A 14,979-nucleotide genomic window follows, 5' to 3' on the forward strand; every position below is an offset into this window, starting at 1 on the left:
ATTTGCAGGTATTCAGCCGGCAGAAGATCGCCTGAAAGGGTGGTTGGCTTCAGTTTTTTCAAAAGGGATCTGATAAAGGATGTGGACACTGGCTGGAAGTTAAAAGAGAGTGATGAGTCGGGTATAGTGTTTATAGAAGTGTGGGGAGGAGAAAGTTGGTTAGCTAATGACTGGATGGTTTCTGTGAAGAAAGTATTGAATGAATTGGCTATATCTTCTTGGCTCTTGTCAGATAATGTTCCTGGGGTCGGAGTAGTGGATTTGCCTGGTTGGAGAAGTTTATTTATGCCTGCCCAGTACTTTTGAGGGTTATTCTGATGTTTATGTTGCAGATTGTAGAAGTAATTTTTCTTATCTAGTATGATGGCTTTTTTAGTCTCATTTTGAAGTTGTTGGAATTTGATACGATCTAGGGGTAGTTTGGTAGTGCGCCATTTATCCCACGCTTTGTCTCTAGTTGTTATTTTGGTTTTGGTGTCTGTTGTTAGCCAGGGTGCTAGTTGAGTTTTAATTCTTATTGAGCGTTTAGGGGCATGCGAGTCAAGTATAGTAAGGAATGAATTGTTAAATGATGACACTGCCTCATCAAGGGGAAGGAACTTTAGTTTTGTCCAGTTACATGATTTGAGTTCAAGTTGAAATTTAGTTGGGTCAAAGTTTTTCTTGGATCTGATAGACCTATAAATAGGTAAGCTTGTACAATTAATTTTGTCTTTCATGATGTATGTGAGCAGGTGATCACTAAGATCATTAGGGAGAGTTCCAGACATATAGTTCTGGGGATGACTGTTGGTGAGTATCCAGTCTAGTATACTCTCTTTTTGGTTATTGTTACCTGTACGTGTGGTAGATGATATTATCTGAGAGAATCCATGTAGGTTAACAGGGATGAGGTTGGACTGTGCTGTGCATTTGTTCCAGTCAATATTAACATCGCCCAGGACAATGGTTTCTTGAGGGTAGTTGTTGGCTATCCAATGTAGAATGACCTCTAGTGTTTCTACATTGTTCCCAGGGGGAATATAGGTGACAATTAGGTTAATGCCCTTATGATTATTTAGTAGAATTTTTAGAGCTAGTATTTCAGCGTTAGAGACCTGGGGTGGTTGTATAGGGTTAGTTATGATGTTAAGTGTGCTATTATATAAGACGGCTATTCCACCTCCTCTTTTCTTTACTCTATCTGCCCTAAGTATATTGTAACCAGGAGGCAGGATCTCATTGTCTTTGGTTGATGGCCGGAGCCATGTTTCAGATAGATACATTATGTTGGGGAGGTATGTGGCTAGTACAGCATGCAGGCTATGTATCTTATTGTTTAGGCTGTTATGTTGATATAACATCATATGTTATGATTAAACTATATGTTGTACTGAGCTTCAAAAATGCAAGCACAGTGCACCCTACTGGAAGAAAGCTGTTAAGTAAAGAATTTTACAACTGTGATCTCAAGGTCAGAGACAGGATGCCTGGGCTAGGAAATTCTTTCTATTGTTTTAAGACATAGATGATTACTAGGTTTCACATGTAAAAGTGTCTTTTATTGCTGTGGTTTCCTGGCAGGCGCAGCTTACAAAGAAATGTAAATTATGAGTTTCTGTTAGCCTGGGAACTAAAAAAGAAGTGATAAAAATGATGTAATCTGAGATGACGCAGCAGTACTGTGTATTATCAATTTAAGACTTTCTCAGAGAGAAAGAATGATAATTTTGTATCTTGTCTTGGCTCTAGTAAGAACATCCACTCACCAGCACTTGCTTGCTCTGTATGTAAGTAGTATTTAGAACAGTGATTTCTCTTAGAGACAGAAATAGTAAGATTAGACTAGCTGCTTTCTGTATTTGTCAGACTGTCCTACAATATTGTTTTAAAGTATTTCCTGTGATTTCTGAACTCTGTAATGTCATTGTGTTGAATTAATAATTATTGTCTTCTGTTTTTAGTATTTATTATTAAATATTTTAAACCTTTTAACTGTGGCTGTTTTGTGTAGAGATAATTTAAGCTCTAGAGTACTTGCATGTATTTGGTGATACTGTACAAAGCCATTCCAATAGCCTTGCTGTTCGTCACACTTACCAACTGGATAATAACCTTACACAGTGGAATTGGTCACCCTTTAGAAAAGGCCTTATTTGTAGCTCATAAGAGTAGCTGGTGGCAGTTATTACTACTTTATAGCCTGGGCAGAAGGGGCCATAGCTGGAGAACCTGTGCTAGCCTTCGCCAGGAGTGTCTGTAGTTTTGTATATAAACCAAATCTCAAATGTGTGTGTGTGTGTGTGTGTGTGTGTGTGTGTGTGTGAGTGTGTGTGTGTGTGTGTGTGTGTGTGTGTGTGTGTGTGTGTGTGTGTGTGTGTGTGTGTGTGTGTGTGTGTGTGTGTCAGCTACTTGGACAGGGACATGAAGCACTGGCTGGACAGAGAGGGTACTGGAGGTTTTGGTTTGACTAATCGGCTGAGATCTGAACCCTACAGCTGTGCCAGTGGGGAGTCTTATTAGGGATCTGGAGAGAAAGGGAGAAACCAGCCCCAGATTGACTGTGATCTCTGTGTGCTCTCAAGGGAAATCGTACTTTACTGTGTGTGTACTTGTTATCCTTCCCAATGTGCACGTCCCTCACTAGTGCTAGTGGTGAGGATTGAGGCTCCTTGATTACTGGGCCAGAGCACGGGTGTCACAGTAACTTTGAGGAAAAACTTAGCAATCACAGCTAAGTATAACCATAAGGCCTTTGCAGTCTTAAAGGTAGTACCCAAGCATGTACGAAACTAGTGAGTAATGGTATCACACACACTGACCCCACAGAGATGACAAACTTGCTACAGGATAGATATGGTGAAGACTTCACTCCGTTATCCCCTCCAAACTTACCATAAACCTTGTCCTCAACTTTCCTCCACCCTACATATTCAAAGAGCAGGTCAGTGAAGCCTTGTCTAAGGCAAAAAACACAGCTGCTATGGGATCAGACAACATCCTATGCGGTCTTCTATACAAACTAAAACACAAACTAGCATTACCATTAAGTACCCTAATCAATCAATCACAGCCTAACCACAGGATTTGTTCCTGCAGAATGGAGAACAGCAACAGTTATTCCCCTACATAAAAGTGGCATAGCAACAGACCCAGGGAATTATAGACCCATAAGTCTGACCAGCCTCATCTGTAAAGCCACGGACCGTATCATCACTGACCTTATAAATAAGACATAGCCGACCTCCAGACCCTGGATTCGACCCAATTCGGCTTCATCAAGGGCAAATCCTGCCTGTTAAAAGTGGTGAATTTCTTCAAAAAATGTGACCAGGGCCATTAAGGAAGGTGCATCTGTGTATACAGCATACCTTGACTTGGCAAAGGCCTTTGACACAATCCCACACTCAGGCATTACCGATAAACTTAGCAAACTGAATGTAAATGCCTTTATTGTAAGATGGGTTGCCAACTGGCTCACAAACCGGTCACTTACAATCAAAGTGGGTGATGCCACATCAACCAGCACACCTGTCACTAGCGGGGTGCCACAGGGGTCAGCACTGGGTCCCCTACTGTTTGTTATATACTTCTCAGAAGTTCAGAACAAAACTAAGGGGCTGTCGCTGACCAGGTATGCAGACAACTGCAAACTGGATGCAATTATTGAATCCCCAAATTATGTCAGTATACTTCAGGAGGGTTTTGCACAGATGAACGGCTTATGTCTTAGTCATGGTCTCAACTTAGCAACAGTACCCTATGTACCTATGAAGTGGTAGGAGGTCTGGGATCCCCAAGTAGACTGCGACCTTAACTTTGACAACCATATGTAAACAACTCAAAAAAATCAATCACGGAAGTCACAAATCACGCCAGTCCAGGTAATAAAGATTAAAAAACGAATTTACTTGAATGTTAGCGCTTTCATGCACTAAATGTGTGCACTTCTTCAGACAAGTTACATTTTAAAAGTGGTTAACTTTTATACAAACACATACCACAAACCACTCCCATTATTACTAAATTGATTCTAGTCAAACAATTACTTTAACTATAACACTCTATTAACATATAAAATATTACCATCTCAAAGCATCAATTCACTTTTAAACAACCAGCTTAAAATCAAATACAAAAGTTACCAGTGTGAAAATGTACATAATGCATATATTCTCGTGTTATTGAAATCTAGTAAAAATCATTTCCCTTTGTATATTGAATGCATCTTCTTAACTTAAATGTCAGTCAATGTTATTATTAGCAATAGGCAACCATAAATGTGAAAAACTTTTTTTAAACCAACATCTTTTGAAAAACATTTTTTTAGGATTCAAAATTGAAACCAAAAAACATAAATAGAAATACTGTTATTCAAAGCTTATTTTAATCTATCTGTCTAAAGCTTTAATGTTTAATAAACCATCATATAGCAATTCCTTTTTACATTTCACCAGTTGCCATCCATTCTTCCAAAAGAAGGGGGTGGTCAAAGGACAGTTTGTCCGAGCATCTCGTATGTGTTCAACAGATGCAGTGTTTGAGGACGAGTGTTGGCAACTGTGTGAAATGTTTTCCAACAGAGGATATCCAAATCAACTAGTTAGTGCACTCTTTTGGGAAGTTAAAAATAAGAGGAAACTTGGATTAATAAGTCCAATTTTTAAAGGCATATGTAACAATATTGCTCCTTTGCAGCAGAATATATCTGCAGCAAAGGAATTTAACGAGAACAATGGTTCTGATATGATCACTTATAACACAAGTTTCCTTACCCAATTTAACATTTATGCACCACAAATTCGAGGGGTTTTGCAGAACAACTGGGAATGTGTTATACAAAACAAACAACTTCATTCCATACTAGGGCTTAAACCCCTAACAGTGTACAAAAAAGCATATTCAATTAAGAACTTATTAGAAGCTCCATCAAGAACCTTTAAGGTTAACAAAGGTATGTTTAAATGTGGCCATTGCAAGTATTGCAAATTTATTCAAACAGGTTCCACATTTACTGTCAGGGGTATTAAATATTGGATTAATGACAAATACAGTTGTGATAGTCAAGGGGTGGTTTATCTCGCAAAATGCAAAGATTGTGCAGCATACTACTTTGGAAAGACAGAACGTCAATTAAAGATGCGTATTTATGAACACATATACGCAATCACAAAATATAACCCATCAAATGCCTTGGCTAAGCATATAATGGAAAATAATTTACATAGTTTCTTATTTAATGTAGTAGAACAAGTTCATAAAAATCCTAGGGGGGGTGCATGGTATTTAAAGCTACAAGAACATGAACTTCTTTGGCAATTAAAAACAAATGCCTACACTTTCCCAGGGATTAACGACATGTGTTCCATAAAATGTTTATTAAACATCAAAGCTTTAGACAGATAGATTAAAATAAGCTTGGAATAACAGTATTTCTATTTATGTTTTTTGGTTTCAATTTTGAATCCTAAAAAAATGTTTTTCAAAAGATGTTGGTTTAAAAAAAGTTTTTCACATTTATGGTTGCCTATTGCTAATAATAACATTGACTGACATTTAAGTTAAGAAGATGCATTCAATATACAAAGGGAAATGATTTTTACTAGATTTCAATAACACGAGAATATATGTATTATGTACATTTTCACACTGGTAACTTTTGTATTTGATTTTAAGCTGGTTGTTTAAAAGTGAATTGATGCTTTGAGATGGTAATATTTTATATGTTAATAGAGTGTTATAGTTAAAGTAATTGTTTAACTAGAATCAATTTAGTAATAATGGGAGTGGTTTGTGGTATGTGTTTGTATAAAAGTTAACCACTTTTAAAATGTAACTTGTCTGAAGAAGTGCACACATTTAGTGCATGAAAGCGCTAACATTCAAGTAAATTCGTTTTTTAATCTTTATTACCTGGACTGGCGTGATTTGTGACTTCCGTGATTGATTTTTTTGAACCATATCTAAACAAACCAAAGAACGACCAGGAGCAGGCTGCAGATTCAACAACACTAGCACTTTCATAGGTGTGTACCCCACTTCATCAGGTGTAACAATGTTTCATTTAAGCATCATTTTATACTCTAGAAGTGCTGCAAAACAGCCAGTGACTGGTCACATGATATTTTTACTTAAAGCCACATAAACACAGTTCCTTAAAAAAGTGGTACAAATATAAAAGCATGCATAATAATACATTGAAAATGCACGAGACTTTATTAAAAGTATTAACAATTTTATATATATATATATATATATATATATATATATATATATTAAAAATACATATATTAAAAACTAGTACTTAAAGTGTAAACACAGAGGTATATGGTAATTTAAACCATGCCCACAGTCTGCTTTCAGTCTAACAATCCATTTGGCTTCTAAGGCCTCAGTTTTATTGCGGACATCACCACCTCTGATATTCTCATTAACCCTTCCTATCACAATAAACTTAAAAATATGTCCATCATCATTGTCACTGACATGCTTAGAAAGTGCACTAACTTTATCCCTTCTATTAATATGATATATATGTTCTCTGGTTCGATCTTTAAGTGCCCTATCAGTTTTCCCAACAAAGAATTTAAAACATTTCAAGCAATGTGCAAGATATACCACATGTTTAGTACTAAATGTAGCAGAAATTTTAAAAGTGTATCCCCTTTTTTCATCTGGGTGCATAAATTTAATACTGGTGTTCAAGTAACTACAATAATTACACCATCCACACATTGTTAAACCTTCATACTCTAAAGCTTTAAATTCATTCAATGGAAAACATGCCTTCCTTTTAAGGGACAGCTCATTTTTAAACAGAAACCTAGGTAAAGCCATGGAACGTATCATTACTGACCTCATAAATAAGACATAGCCGACCTCCAAACCCTGGACTCAACCCAATTCGGCATCAACAAGGGCAAATCCTGTCTGTTAAAAGTGGTAGATTTCTTCAAAAAATGTGACCAGGGCCATTAAGGAAAGCACATCTGTGTATACAGCATACCTCGACTTGGCAAAGGCCTTTGACACAATCCCACAGTCAGGCAAGATAAACTTAGCAAACCGAATGTAAACCCCTTTGTTGTAAGGTGGGTTGCCAACTGGCTCACAAACCGGTCACACACTATCAAAGTGGGTGATGCCACATCAACCAGCACACCTGTCACTAGTGGGGTGCCACAGGGATCAGCACTGGATCCCCTACTGTTTGTTATATTCTTCTCAGAAGTTCAGGACAAACCTAAGGGGCTGTCGCTGACCAAGTATGCGGACAACTGAAAACTGGATGCAATTATTGAATCCCCAAATGATGTCAGTATACTTCAGGAGGGTCTTGCACAGATGAATGACTGGTGTCTTAGTAATGGTCTCAAATTAGCAACGATACCCTATGTACCTATGATGTGGTAGGAGATCTGGGATCACAAGTAGACTGCGACCTTAACTTTGACAACCATATGTCTACTCCGGTAAGGATGGCTTTCTACATAGCACACTTGATTAGCAAAGGCATTGCATGTTATAAGCCCTCTATATTCATCACTAATCAGACCCATAATTGAGTATATCACCCCTTTTGGCATTTATCGTACAAAGCACCTGCAGCAACTGGAGAGAACTCAGAGGCTTCTAACTAAGAAGATCAAGGGACTCCAGCACATGACTTACACAGACCAATTAAAGTCTCTGTCACTATACTCAGTATCATATAGACTTCTTAGGGGAGACTTATGCCTGGCTTACAGAGCAATCTCTTCCCAGACCTAATGAATTTGCTGCACATCCATAAATTAAACTGGACTAGTGCTATCCAGTCCAGGGACCTAAATGTGGCCTGTGACGTGAATAGGACATCCTGGAGGGACATATTTGTCTCCCAGAGACTGCTACATCTTTGGAGCAGGCTGCTAGTTCATGTGAAGCACAGCACCTCTATGACACTGCTCAAAAGGAATGTGGATGAGTGGATGGGGCACCGTGAATTCTTACAGGGGATAGCACCCACAACCGTCCTGGACATGGGCAGTCATTACTAAATACAGTCTTGAGTATTGACAAGAGTATCTATGATATTACATTGGGATGAAATGGCTAGGTTGATAGCCTAGTAACCTCCTATGATCCTATGATAGGGATGTTCTGGTGCACATTTGGCCCCTTGGTCTTCTTTATGCCTTTCCCTCTACTCTTCTAATCACACATTTCCTGCAGAAAGCATCAGAGAAGAAGATCACAGTCATCTTCATTGCTGTTTTATAGCCTTAACAGGTGTGGTTCTCCTTTTTCTGGCCACATTTGGTATACTGTCCCTGGGTGCTGGATCCCAAGCCACACCTTCTCTCTCTCACCTATCTGGAACACCTTACCCAGGCAGTTATCCCTCAAGCTCACCACTTGCTTTCTCCACTTCCTGTGATTGATAGTTGGTCCATTGTTTCTTCCCCTGTAGTTCATATTCTTACTTTTCCCCAAAGACCATTTGCCAAAAAAATTTACAAGAGTAAGTGGAAGAGATTTTCTATCTGGGCCTATCAGAGGAATCTGAACCCCTTTTTGGCCCTTCTCCCAGCTGATATTTACTTTCTAACATATATTTTTCATAATGGGACCAGTTATTGTACAATTGAAGTCCAGTTACTGGCTATCTGACATTTTCATGTTGGAGAAAATCATTCAACCTTAGCTTATCTTAGATTATCCAAAGCTTTCCTGAGGGTTACCTTCCTTCTTAGACCTCCCTTCAGGGATCCTACTCCTTCTTAGTGCAATTTTGATTCAAGCCTTAACTCAACCACTCTTTGAACTGCTGCCAAGGTGGACATCAAATTCTTGACTTGGAAAACACTTTTTTTGGTGGCAATTACTTCAGTTCAGAAACTACTGGAGCTGCAGACTTTGTCCTGCAAGCCCCCTTATATTATTTTCCAAAAGAATAGGGAATCCATGTGAACCAATCCATATTTTATCCATAATGTGGCTACTGAGACCTCACTGGACCAGTGATTCAACCTGCCTGTTTTCTTTCTAATATTTTTCCATTAAAGGAGAATATATGCTTCACTTGACGGATGTGTATTGACAACTCTATTTCTACCTTCATCATACCAAAACCTTCAGAAAGACAGATCAGCTATTTGTCTCATTTTCTAAAGCTAAGATCAGCCAAGGAGTTTTCCAAAGTATATTTAGCTAGATGGTTATCTGACTGCATCTTTCATGTTTTTAAAGAAAAATGCCTGACATTGCCTGGCTGGTCAAAGCTCATTCAGCTAGATCTGCCTCAACTTCCTCAGCCTTCTTTTCTAAGGCTTCCTTTGATGATATTGGTGCTGCTGCCACTTGGTCTAAGGTTTACACATTCACTTCTCATTAAAAGCTGGATTTGCTCTCCAGGAATAGGGTGTTTTTTGGTTCAGCCATCCTCTGGAACATCCTACCTTGAGACCACCCAAAGAGCTAAGTAGTTGGCGACTGTATCCCACCTATTGAGGGTTGGAAGGGAGATACAAAAGTTCTATACTTACCATAATGATAGATCTGTGTTGTCTGCATCCATCCTTCCTCAACATCCCACCCTCCTTCCCCCTTCCATTTTATGGAAGATATTTTCTTCGGCTTCTGTTAGAAAATTGTGATTTGCTACCTGAGCAATGCCCTGCGCTCTTTTAGCACCAGAGGAGAAACTTCTCTTCCACAATTCCTTGGTATTTGTAGGGGTTTTGTATCTGTCAGTATGTTTTATCCTCTGTAAACTTGCTCTGAGGTAATGTTATGGATAGGAGGAGACTATGAGTAAGGGGAGGAACCTGAGTTGTGGTTTCTAAAGTCTAGAGTGGTCAAAGTCCGATCTGAGGTTGGATCCAAATACTCATCCATTGAGGATAGACAGGAGCAGACAACACATATATATCTTTATGGCAAGTACAGAACGTTCATTTTTATTTGGCAGAATCTAAGGGTCAGATAGTGTTTTAAATGGGCAGAAAACAATTTATTTGTACTTAGTGCCTGTGAACACATTGTGAAAACTTGCTGATATTTTTTCTGTTAGAGTGCATTGTAGAAAAATGCTTTGCTTCTGACAGGGAGTTTTGCATTTTTTTCTGTTGATTTTATAGAACAAGGGATTGTGGGGCAACTGTAAGTGTTTGTGTGCTGCTTGTGAACACTTGTGTGAAGCTTTCCTTTTGAGCAACACATTTCAACACTGCTTACCAGATTTTAGTCCTCTTCCACAGCTACAGTATGAATATTTACTGTGGTCCTGCAAGCACTTCTCCTGCTGTAACTAAAAAGAAGAAACAATACAAAAATGAGCCTATGCTGCCACTGTGGACTCAGTCAGTTCCTCAGACATTGATGAGTGAACCTGTAGTGGCCAACTGTTGTTTCTCAGACCATTCACTTTCTTCTCCAGGTTCCTTTGGTGTAGTTCTTTCAGCCACCATGGACCAGGGGTTAGACACATCCTCTTTGGCTGTTCCAGTATCCATTGTGGGCATGGAAGAACCATCTTCTTTAGGTATGAGAGACACTCCAAAGGATGTTTATTGGGATAACTGGGGAAAGAAACCTCTTGATAGGGCTGAGCTGCCATCTCCAAGTCAGTCTCTATCAGGGTGTTACCTGCAAAGAAAAATCAGAAGGTTATACGTTTTTTTTTTTTTTTTACATAGGCAGCCATAAATTTGTATAAATGAAAACAAACCATATTGATATATTTTCAGCTGCAAACATACATCACATATGATCTTCTATGCAGTCATTGTCATTTTAACATCAGATAGCTCATTCAATTCCTGACTTCCCTTAAACCTCATTCCTTCTCCAAAACATTATTCTGCATGTATTGTTCCCACAATTCCCATTTTTTCCATATAATTTGCTCTACCCTTCTCTAAAGTTTCCACTTCCAGGTTTTTTTGTCTCTGTCTCTGTATTCACTAATTCTAATACAGTTGGTTTAAACTTTGATTTCCATTTTCTAGTAATTGCTTTTTTGGCAGCCGCCAGAATTAAACTCAGCAAAGCCTTACTATTTCTAGGCAACTCAGATCCTATATCACAGCTCAATCATTTCCTTAGTTACACCAATTTGCTCTCCCAATATTTCTGACAAAGTAGTCTGCAGGGAATTGTTAAAGTCTGCCATCTCATTACACTCCTAAAGATACACTCCTAATTAGCTCTTTCTTCCTCATCACACCTCCAACATTTGCAGTGTACCTGAGGACAATTCTTTGGTGTCTGCTTGGGGTGTAAAATACTTATGCAAACACTTCCAAGCAAAACTCCTAAATGTTGTAGCCTTTGTTTGATATTTGGGAGCGATACACATATCCTCCCATCATTTCTTTGTGGATTGCTTATCCAGTCTCTCTTTTCATTGCTATCTAACCGCCTCCAGTTCATTCCTATAGTTATTACGGAGTATTCTACATGCCTTACTAATTATCCCTTTTAACAGCAGCTTCTATTCTAGATTCAGCTAAAAACTCTACCAGTGCTGATCTTTCACTTGGATCCCCACCCCCATTGCTTTTTATTTGCCTATACTCTGATCTCAATCCTTGATAGGCAATACAGTCTCTAGCCTGCGTTCCAAATGTTTTCTTGGCCTCTTCCCATTCTATTACCTTTCCTTCTCTGATTATTTGCTCCCAATATCTTGGTTCCTTTGTCAGTTTTCTCCAGTAAATTCCAGTTCCCTCTTGGCTCCTCTTGGCTGTTCTCTGTACCCCTAATTGCAGTCATCCCTATTGGCAGAATCTCCTTTTTCCATTCCCATATTGGCTTACTTCTTAGAATACTTTCTGCTACTTTATGAATATGATATTCTGTTTGGCTATTTTTTTCTCCTTAAGGATATACATCCAAAATCCCAGTCTGTCCTTATTTATTGAGCTTCCCCCTGTTTCATCATCATCCCTTTCCACTTTGAATTATAGCTTTCTGGTTGTGCTATGTATAGGAGCCTTAACTGTGTAGCTCTGAAATAACCTTTCAAAGCAGGTAATCCAAACCAGGTCTAAATTATTTCAGCGAGTGCTTAAAATAGCAAATGCTGTTTAATCGACCCATTAAAGTCGAAATCCCTAAATCTCGAACACACGCAACAGTGATTTTTTTTCCCAGGGAAAAGATCCCTGATCCTTTAAAAAAAAAACAAAAAAAAATCCAAACACAAAATAAAGTGGGAGGATTTGCCCCCCACCCCCCCCCCCCAAATGTGGGGGGCTGTGCCCCCTACACACTCTTTACTTAATTATACCAACTCCGGGATCGCACTACAGTGGAGGAAATGGCAAGGTCCCGAACACGTCACAGTGATTTTTTTCCCTGGGGAAAAAAAAATCGCTGTTCCGTGTGTTCAGGATTTTAGAATTTCTACTTTATTGGGTCAATTCAACATCATTCACTATTTTAAGTGTTTGCTGAAATAATATAGTTGTATTGGAGGATCAACTTATCCCAGGTGACATTTGCTGTCTTCCCCTCCCAGATATAATCCTTCAACTCTTTATTAATTGCTATCCAAAACTTCTCCTCTGGTTGATAAAAATATACCTGACCTGTGTATATTTATGAGTAAAGGGACTAAAAGCATTTTCACCACTTGTAAATTGCTATCCATACCCATATCCATATAACAGAGCTTCCAGTTTAAGGCTAGACACTGTTCTTCTGAATACATGGTATCTGTTAGAAAATATGATTTTCTTACGTCAGCCAGGCAGTTATTACAGGCTGTTAATTCTGGTGCTCAGAAATCTTTACCTGAGGGCTATATCATTAAAGAAATTCCTGAATAATGTCTGTCATAGTATTCTGACATAGAAACAAGACTTCTTCTCCTGTAGCTTCCAAAGCCCATAGCTGTGATTCAGAGGAAACTTGCACCTGTACACTTCCTTTGGAGGAATTTTCTTTCTCTCTGGGTATTTCCAGGATGAATGTGATGTGTGATATGTTTTAGTGAACAGGTTGATATCTCCCCTAAATAGAAAAGATATCATGATATATTACAAGCGGATATACCTCATTCTATATTCATCCCTCCCATTTTCCAGCCTTGGAGGTTAGGTTTAATGCTGCCCGTAATAATCTCGACTCTCAACTTTCAGTCCTCAGAAAGGATGATAGACTCTATTGTTGTATTTTTGTTTTATTTGGTTTTCTCTTTTACACATTTTGATCTATATTTCCATTTCCATTAAGTGTTGTGTTCTCATTTTTTAAATTTTAATAAAAATATTTAATAAAAAAGGTTGAGTGACTGTATAAAAGACATCAAACATTTTTTTCTTTTCTTGTCTTAGATCAGATTCAACTGCAATATCTACTTCTTTGCCAGATTGCAACAAATTATTAGTCAGTATCAACCCCTCCCCAGTGGACAAAGAAGACACAGCATTGGGCAAATTATATTAGAGAATCTTCTCTTCTTCCACATTCATTTAGAGAATTATTAATTACTAGGCACATATGTGGAGGCTTATTCTGTTTTGTGCAGACAGTTTGAGGGAGCACTCTGCCTCACTTCCTTCAGACGATAGCTTCTTTCTGAATCCTATTGCTTCTAATATTTCTCACATATCTAACCATACTTTGAAGAGTGCTTATGATTGTGGAGATACTTTGTCCAATGCTACTACTACAGTTTTGGGGAGATATGCCATGGTAAGGAACCAAAAGTTTGCTGATAAAGTAAAGTCTGACATTTTGAATTCTGTATTAGCTAGGGAAATTTTGTTCTGTGATTCTACTACTGGGGTTCACAAACAGTTTGATGAAAATGGGAAGTTTGTTCAGGGAGTGTCTAAAATTTTTCAGGTTACCTTTACAAATCTCCCAAATCCTCCTTTCCTTTTAAAAAACAAAACAAGCAATCCTTGCCAACCCAATGCAAACAGGGAGCAAAACAAGAGATGGCAGAATGCAAACATCAAGAAACATGGCTGCTTTCCAAAAAGGGACAGCCTAAGACTTCAGAATGACTTTGCCAGCATTCTATCCCCATGTCCTCCCCTCCTGCTCTGTCTCTCATTAGCTGTTTCAGAAACTGGCTCTTTACATTCCTCTTTGGCAATAGATTGTTTCAGACTCTTGGGTGCTAAAAATGTTTCAGGAGGGGAATTCATTCCCTGTATGCCAAACCAAACAGAGATTGTTTTCCTCAGGTCCTTCATCACTCACACTCACTCACTCACTCACTCACTCACTCACTCACTCACTCACTCACTCACTCACTCACTCACTCACTCACTCACTCACTCACTCACTCACCCTAGGAGTCATAGAACCACTGCCTTTAGATCTAAAGGGCCAAGGCATCTATTCCAGAATGTTTCTGATACCAAAGAAAGGGCTTACTTGGAGAACAGTTCTAGATTGTTCCTTTATCAATCTGTCTGTGAAAATGGCAACATTCAAAATGCTGACCCTTCAGACTATAATAGCTCTCATCCCTCCTTTTGAGCTTCATAGTAATGTTAAATCTAAAGGATGCTTACAGTTACATACCTATAGCCTCAGGCTTCAAAAAACATCTCTGATTCTGTATGCGTGGGTCAGATTATCAGTTCTTTGCATTACCCTTTAAGTTATCTACAGCTGCAAGGATGCTTACAAAGTGTCTAGCTCCAGTTATAGCTATTTGCAGACTGCAGGGCATTCCCATATTTCCTTATTCATATGACTTACTTACCTTTGCAGAGTCTTTCCCCAGACGTCAACAGGCTTAACATGGCTTTCATTTGTTCTTACCAATCTGGGATGCCAGATAAATTTACAAAAATTCTCCTTCACTCCCCCACACCAGAATGTGTTTCTGGGTACCTTTAGACACCTCTCTGCAAAAAGCATTCTTTGCATATAAAGTGGATTTTTTTTAATTTGGAAACTTTTCTAAGCTTCTCCAATCAGTCTCAGACTCTTGCAAGAGACTGCCTCAGGATTCTAGGGTTCATGGTTTCTATGATTCTCATGTTTCCTCTC

General features: G+C 38.6%; 1 protein-coding gene across 5 annotated transcripts in view; it reads left to right on the plus strand.

Annotated features, from left to right (window-relative positions):
* Nucleotides 1-14,979, plus strand: part of PLEKHA4 (pleckstrin homology domain containing A4) — a 2,050,101-nt gene that overhangs the window by 421,593 nt on the left and 1,613,529 nt on the right. The gene's annotated exons all lie outside the window — the stretch shown is intronic.

Source organism: Protopterus annectens, chromosome 17.part0 (assembly GCF_019279795.1).
Source record: "Protopterus annectens isolate FY-2018-M chromosome 17.part0, PAN1.0, whole genome shotgun sequence".
Taxonomy (NCBI): Eukaryota; Metazoa; Chordata; order Ceratodontiformes; family Protopteridae; genus Protopterus; species Protopterus annectens.